Source organism: Leuresthes tenuis, unplaced genomic scaffold (genome assembly GCF_036924035.1).
Source record: "Leuresthes tenuis unplaced genomic scaffold, fLeuTen1.0.hap1 SCAF_2, whole genome shotgun sequence".
Lineage (NCBI taxonomy): Eukaryota > Metazoa > Chordata > Actinopteri > Atheriniformes > Atherinopsidae > Leuresthes > Leuresthes tenuis.
Window position 1 is genome coordinate 11,326,905 of NW_027325356.1, and position 8,984 is coordinate 11,335,888.

Here is an 8,984-nt window from a genome sequence, read left to right on the forward strand (position 1 = left end):
TCTACAGCAGATAATCCCCAATTGAACGCTCTCCAGTGCTCGCCTTGAAATGGTCAACAATCCATGATAGTTGCCAGGAAATCTAGCCTGTAATTATGGACACATTGATGCATATGCAAACCATTTTTTTTGTCACATTCTTGTTTGATAGAAGCTCTTGCATGCATAACGAGGCAATGCCTTCACACACTACACACACTGAAACGCCCACCAATCACTTCTCATTCACTCATGCACATACAGACGCATGAAAAAGAAACCCACACAGTCTCCCACACACCACATATCAGATAAGCAAGCTCCACTATGTTCCCAATTCAGCCTGGTTGCTTTTGTTATTTATTCCCGTTCTTAAAGTTGTTTGGCTGTGCAGCCAGGGAGCGGAATTAATTTCCTTTCTGATGGCTGGGTGTCAGTGTCTCAGCCAGATGAATCATGCTTTTTTGCTATATGTCATTTCCTCTCAGCCTGGCAACACTGGAGCCATTTGGTAACATGAAAACAAATTATCTTCTGCTGGCTTCTGCTCAGATTCAATTAAAGCGGTGCAGAGTAATTATACGCAGATACAAAAGAGTAATAATGCAAAAATAATTAATTAACCTAATAATCTTTATTTATTGCACAACCCCCTCCACATTAAGCGTTGGATTCCGTCAGCGTTTGACACCTTCACTAATGACTGCCGTCTGGTCTTTTTCAATAGGGGTCCACAGAAGTTTTTTCTTTTATGTATTACAAAAATCTCTTTTGTTATTGTACTTGTCCTTTCAAATCATGTTTAAAGCTGACAAGTTACAAGAATACCATTTTTTTAATAACAAGGGATACGTATAAATTTCATACTTCTTAAGCAAAAGAGCCCAATACCTCCCACAACATTACATACATCCCAGTCTAGTCGCCCCATGACAAGTAACCACATAGTTTTGATGCCTAAACCTAACAAGTTTTTTTTTATCTAAATCAAGGAGTGAGAGGGAACAAAACTATTGAAAAAAACTGAGCAACAACTGACACACATTATTCCCAAAAGACTGAAACCACAGCATCCACAGACAAAAGTGAAGGAAAAAAACAGTAGCTTCACACTGGAATGCAAGCAGTGTCTCCACAATAATGCTCACAGAGACTTATTCTGCTGTTGCTCTACCAGATTCCCATTGCAGATGGTTAATGCTGGTCAATAGCTATGTTTTCTTTTGGAGTCTAGGCAAGTGAGACCTCTACTTCTTCTGAATTTTTGGTTTTAAGCAGGAAGTGTCAGAAAAGTTAACGCGGGGATAACTGGCTTGTGGCAGCCAAGCGATCCTTCGATGTCAGCCATCTTTAAGTAATGATATCGCAGTGCTGGGGATCTTCAGTTGGTCTCAGCAGTTGATGTGTCAGCTGTTGTGTGCTATATTGTTCTCATTGTACCATTCCTGGAATATTGGTTTAAGAATATAAATTAGTTTTCCGGTTATGGTTGATGGCCTTTTTAATTACTATATAGAGTAAGATATGGACACAGTATTAATTTCAATTTGAAATCTTGCCATCAAAGCCACTAAAATGTCTTGAAGTGAGAGTGATGAACGTAAGTTTTAGAATGTGCCCACTGAAAGAGCACAGTAACGAGTTTAACCAATTGCAAAAGGGCTAGTGAGTAGCAAATAATGCTACCATCTATTACTTTTGATTGTTATTAATTATTAACAAGGAATGGGCAGCCTGTCACACAAGAAGCATGGCAATTGTTCCCACATACAAAGATACATATCATCGGAAGGGAAATATATATATATATGTATATATATTTAGCTTTGTCCAGCACAGCTTTCAAGGTAATGTATTTGAATAGGACATGTGGTTCATGTGTACAGCACACTTTATCTGTGGGCAGGGCGTGGCAGCCAGTATTCCAGGAAAAGGATATTTTGATGCAATGCATTTTGACAGGATAATATGTAATGCAAGCCACAATGTTTTCCTAACCTTAACCATTACTTTTTTGTAATAGATAGCGTTATCCAGGTACACTGAAATACCTCACCACAATAACCAAGTCATTTTTTAAAACCTTATCCTAACCATCTCTGTGTTAGCACCTAACCTTATCCATGTAGTTTGTTCTGTGTAACACAGCAATGACAAAGCAAGAGTATGAGCAAGGGAAAGCTAGTTGATGCAACAGTACTGTTGAAATGTGACCATTGGATGAAAAGCTGTGATATGTGTTACTCTCTGGAGTTCTTTTTGTGTTCAGTAGCACAAAGCAAACAAAAAAAAGAAGCAAGAATTGTGTTTGTGGACATAAGTCAATAGATTGAAGTGACACTAAAGAATCTGGCTAATTGTTTGCTCTTTATCTCTCCCTATAGTTGTAGAATTTAAGTTATACTCATACCACTGAATTTGTGGTCATGTTATATAGAGGCTATAAAAACGCCATCAAAAGCCCACTGTAGAGCAAAATGGTGTGGTGCAGGGCTGGAAACCAAAATGGTGAACTGCTTTATCTCAGTCCCCAGGCACTCTCAGGCAGTTGCAGGTCCAAGAATGTGTATAGCAAAAGTCGATGCACTTCAAAACAAGTAAGAAGCACTTAGTTCTTAGGTTAAAGAAGAACTTATCTGGTGTTGCTTTAAATTTTAGTGATTGTATCATGTTTTTGCCCTGAGATTGGGCTGGATAGATTGCGCCCTGCAGTTAGACACAGGAATCAAGGGGATAACACATCCCAACCCACACAGCAAATTAACGTAAAACTCACAACTATCATCGATGTTCTGGATACATGTCCCATATAAAATGCAACAATAGTGGTGCTCGTCAATTGCTGTTAACATTTATTATAAATCTCAAAAGGCTTTGAGGCCAAAAAGGGGAAAAGGTAATAAATAAACCAATGGTGCTACAGTAGTTATAATCCATTTAGTAGGTCAAATATCTCTATGTGGAAAGAAGGTTTTAGGTTGTGTGTCATTAAACATCAGCGTTATCCTTCTATTACCATCTTTGACCCTGTTTACATTTAGTATTAACATGCGTTCAAAGTGATCCGATCACAAGTGAACAGCTCTTAGTACATGGGTTCACACCTGGTTAAACTGTGTCCCTAGACATGTCCTGAGTGACCATTTAGGAGGCTGCATCAAACAGTCAACTGTCAGCTGAACAACAAATGGGACATCAGTACGTCTACTTCTAAAGCTTTGCATTCCTTAACATTCAGAAAGCCCAGCGAAGGCCGTCAGCTGTTTTCCAAACAACTGTACTGTGCTGTGTGAAAGTGGGTGCACATGCTACACACCGTTGGAAAGCCAAAGCATTTTAAAATACAATGACCACAGTAGGTACAATCAATGGCAACGGCAATCCAGACAAATTTAAACAACTCACTTAGAAATGCTCCCGGTAATCCACAGATTAATATTTTCCAAATATGAAAATCTTTTTGTTTTATCGACAAAGATCCCAACAATCCCATTTAGGAAAACTTTAAGCACAAGCATCTATTGTCCTGCAATTAATTCCAACAGATTGCTGTTGCATCATTTCAAATCAGCTGGCAGATTTTTTTAATTATCTCTTATAACTCTGCTTTGCATGTAAACATTCTTAATAAGGTAATATCTGTTGGCACACAAACAAATATGTACTTCTGTTTATACAGTTGACAGAATTTGCTTGGGTAGAACCAGAATGTGTTCTGGGGACTACTAAACAAATGCTGATGAATGTGCCCTGAAAAAACCCTGAAATGTGGCCTGAGCGATTGTATCTAAATACATTCTCAATCCATCCTGAGTGCATTCGCACCTGCTTTTGCTGCTGTCCACTGTCCGTGATCTGATCAGCCATGATGTATCTGTAGTCTGGTTTTCAGGAAGAGCATTTTGCTCTAAGATAAGCCTTAGCTTCTAAACAATGTTGCTCATATGTGAGAAAATTATTACAATTTTAATGTCTCAAAACACCCATTTCCAAACTGTAATATGTTAGAGGTTGGCAAGCATCAATTTTTTTTTTTAACCACAGGAATAATGCAAAAGTTCAGGTCAGTTCCATGGGGCTAAATAAGCTCAAGGATATTATAGAGGATCCATATGATGTGTTACAAATGATCTAAAGCTTTCTTAATAAATATGTTCCTAATGTATGTTGGTTACCATACTTATGAAATGACCACCTCTGCACAAGGCTTATCACATTCAACGTATGCATCAAGATGAAAGATAAACCATTTTCTTGCTGGATTTTCTTTAACATTTTTATAGAACATTTCAAATACAGTTATTTAGTTTGTTCCTTGAACATACTGTATGCTGTATTTTCGAAGCGGGTTTCACCGTAGCAGATATTATTCATATAGCTTTAATTGACTTTGTGTGTTGTGTTCTAAATGACAGTTTCCCTATTCTATATTGTGCATTTCACAGAAATATACAAGACAGGCCAAAACAGTGAGTTTACGAACATAAACATAAGTGAGAGGCACTCTGTCCTGCATAAATGAATAATGTTTAAAACATAAAATGTTTACTGAAATATCTATAGGACACTTCATTATATTACTCTCAATTAAAACCTGTTCTCAGCAACATTAGTCATCTTAGCATTCGTCCCTCATACTAATTAGCACTGGCCTTCTGTGCCACATGCTGAAAGTGGATATATCTATATCCCATTAAGCGATTCCAAGATATGCCCTTGACTGACATTTCCTTTAAGCCAGTATGTAATTACATTATATGCCTGAGTTTTCTTTTAATAATTTCAGATTTCTTCAGGTTTTTTTGTATTTTATTTGTTAGATTCACCACAGCAACACTGTGTAAGAGAGAAAAAACAAGGTGCTGAAGCACACTGAATCAATTAACGAGAAAAGCCTTTGAACATTGTACTACGCTACTTACAAAGTAATTAGAACACTGCCAAAACTATACAGTTATATGAAATAATGTTGGTGTTGAGGCTCTGTATTTATGCAGGATACAGTCTATACTTTACTCAGTCTGTTCACATGTTAATTTAAAGCTTCACAAAAGTAAAACATATTTGTATTGAATTCACTGTCGGCAGATTTAATCTGAAGTCAAGAAAAAAAACAAAGCAAAACTAGGAGTTTTTTTTCTATTTTTAAAAGTGATTGTTAAAAGCAAAATCTTTTTTTATTTATCTATGGTGACTTTGGTGATATAACCCACTAATGTTTTTTTATTTATTCATTTATTTATTTTTTGATAAATAGTGATAACCACAACTTCATGGCTCTAAGGAAAACACATGCAAATAAACTTAAAAAATTTTACTCTGATGCAAAGAAGATGCCACAAAAATGTTCATTACTGTGTTTTAACAGAACATCTGTTACTCCTGAAAGATTTGCTCATAAATAATATCATAAATGTGTCCCACAGCGCCGCTACACATTCTAAATTGTCTAACGTAATGAGCTTTTTGTGATGGATGTCCAATACTTCATGATTAATACTTCTGAGCTCTTATTTGCAGAGTGCAGTTGGTACTCATGTTTGTTTAATATGCCGGCGTTAGTTTCTTTTTGTTTGCCTTATAGTCTTAACAGGGAGGGAGCTATTTCTTGTTCTGTTTCACATGTAAATTTAAGTGATCACAGGATATTTGTCAGCTGATCATACAGTGAAAAGAGAAACTGGCACGTGGCATACAGATTACAACCTATTCTCAGAGCAACGTGAGAGGCAAGGCACCATGAGAATCAGGAGTGAACAAAAAAAATTAATGCAGAGCATCTGATTTAATACATTGGACTTACGAAGCTCATTATGTTGAGAGGCTGAGCGTTTCCCACACAATGAAGGTAGGTTCACTTTCACGTTCTTGAGCTGGCTGTGCCGTGCCATTAGCTGTGGGCCATTAAAACTCGGTGTCACCTCAATGATCACTGAGATATCAATACTACAGATGCAAAGTGCTTTTATTTTAGAATAATGCAAACATCAATGGGCACTGTATCAAAAAACATGGATTCTTCACATACTCATTTCTGTATACTGAGCAACTGAAGGTTCTTGGGTTGTGTAGTATTAGTCTCTCTGCTGCAGGTGTTTGCATGTATTAAATGAGTGAGTTCAAATAAATTACATGTGGAAAAGTGCTGACAAAGTACAATGCGCTGTATTTTCTCTCTTATGTCTTACGTAAGAACTGACATAATAAACTCTCTTATGTTTAAACATGCAGGTTATGAAGTCATTAAAGTAGGAAGAAGAAATAACAGAATGTATTGTCAAAATTATTCATGTATTCACTTTGTTGTGCATTTTTCTTTCCCTTTCTTCAGCGGGGGTACCATTAGGCTTTGAGTTAATGTTCGATCGAATGTCAAAAATGTGCAGGTCTGTGACAGTGTTCCGTGTTCTGAGAGAAACACACAAGGTCATGAAAAAAAGAGTACACCCCCCCCTTTCAGTTTTAAGTTTCAGTACATCATAAATAATCCTCTGGTCCTTATCAGGTCTTAAAACTAACTAACTCAAATAAACACTTGACATATTACTTTACACTGTATCATCATTTACTAAGCAAAAAAAACTAAGCCATAATGCAGAAGCAACATGTGAAAAACTTTGTAAACCCTTCAGTGCTTCCTTAAGAATTTAGAGGATAAGTAGCAGATGGGTGCTGTTCATCAAATTCACTTGATTAACTGACCATCACCAAGTGTGAACACCTCTACAAAAGCAGTTTTCTGGTCTTTTGGTGGTTTACTGGTGTAAGTGTTCAGATTTGTGTTCACAAAATTTTAGGAAGGAAAGACATCAGTAGTGATCTTAGAGAAGCATTTGCTGCTGCTGATCAAGCTGAGAAGGGCCATTTTCACACAAGTTGGAGTCCATCATTCAACGGTAGGGAAGATTATTTACAATGGAAAACATTCAACTGAAAGCCCAGAACTACCTCCTATATTCTTCAGGCCACAGTTAGCATGTTAAATGTTACTGTTCATGACAGCACAATTATAAAAAGACTGAACAAGTATGATTTGTTTGGAATTGTTGTTTAAAAAGAACATGGCAGCATGACTTGGAACAATGTTCTTTGGTCAGACAATATTAAAGTAGGAATGTTTGGTCATAATGGACAGAATCATGTTTAGTTTAACCAAACACAGCATATCAACGCAGACGCTTTATACTGTCATGCACAATGGTGATTTGGGCTTGTTTTGCAGCCACATAATGTGGGTACCTTGCAGTCACTCAGTTGACCATGAGCTCCTCTGTATACCAAAGTATTCTAGAGTCAAAAGTGAGGCCTTATCTCTCAAGCTTTAGCTGTCCAACAGCTAAAGCTTGGCTGAAACTGGCTTCATGGTAAATGCACGGTACGTATATAGTGCTTTTATAGTCTAGTTGACAGCTCAAAGCACTTTTACACTACAAAGCACAATCATCCATTTCCATTTTGTTATAGCTTGTTTTATAGTTTGTTTTGTTATAGCTGCTGCACTATGGCACTTCCCTATTAGCTTTTGTACACGGCCATGATAATGGTCTTATTCAGAATCACAAAATACCTAATTTTCTAGAGGCCTAAACAATTGAAAAGTTACTGAATCATCACTGGTTTGTTCAGTTTGGTGACTTTAAGCTTTAATCATCGCAGCTCATTTGAACATACTGATGGCAAACTGCTATTTGGAGGGAGAGCCACAGACTGGGAAATGTTTTAAGTGCTTCTCTGTCTCAGTATGACAGCACAGTATGTCCTCTAATCACAGTAATAATACTCATTCTTTCACAGCATCAAAGACAGGTTATTCTGTTTGATCCAGTGTGACCACTGTAATGCCTGTCACAGGCCATATTCTTATGTTTATATCATGAGTTTGGAGGATCATGCATATTTATGCTCCCCATGCAACTGAATGCTCAGCATGAAATGAAATACTGCGCTGCTTGAGGGTTGTTTGCCCCGAGACACAAATCTAAATCTACATATTGCCCACTGCATACAAATAACACTGCAAGAGACTTGAACCTGCAGGATTCTTCAGGCTATACCAGGTTATTTGGATTATTGTCAAGAAAACCGAGAAAACAATTTTCTTCCTTCTTATTTTGAGTTATGCTTACAGTTTAGTGTTAGATATACATTAATAATGAGCACTGGTTCTTTGGTTATTTTAGTAATTCCTCAGAAGAGTGTCCTTTTACAGATTCATGTCTGTTGTCTGACAACTACGTCATACCGTGAGCACCAAAATGGACATGAGCGCTGTGAACACAGCATCATTTTCTAGCTACATTAAAATAATAGCATTCTCTCTTCCATGGTCCAATAACTGAAGAAAGGATCTTGATTTGTTTTCCCCCATGGCTGCAAATCTCATTTTTATAGCACAAGATATTATGCGCAAACCAATTCCAAATCCACTTTTGCAGTCTACTTTTCCATTATCGCAATAAAATCAGGGCTCATTTTTATGATGGCTGAATGTTGAAATACATTAAAATGGGTCTGAGAATAGGCTTGCCCTCTTGGCCGTTGTCTTTTGAATTAAATGTCAACACAGGTGTAAAACAAAATGTAACCTCATATTCTGCTGAATATAAATGTGCCATTTACTGATATAGATGAGTCTGGAAGAGAAAGCGGCTCATCTCTGTGCTCATAAATTAACTTGGGGCTGTTCACAGTTGAGTGACACATCTTTGATTTGTTGCAAGCAGTTAATTTCAATCCAAATCCACCAGGCTGCAATTTCTCACAGCATCTTGCTTCCTAGACATTCGTGCATGAAGAAAAAAGAACGCACCATCATTAGATAAATGACATGTCATGCAACCTTTCAAAGCAAACCATTTGCTAATGTAGGCTAAAGCAAGCACCCCACAACTTCACACCTTCATTTTAATAAATTTGAGCAGCGAGTCAGTTAACTAGTCAGAACTAATTGTTGATGGTGCCTGTCGACAACCAATTTAATAATTTCCAACACCGATATTTTGCCA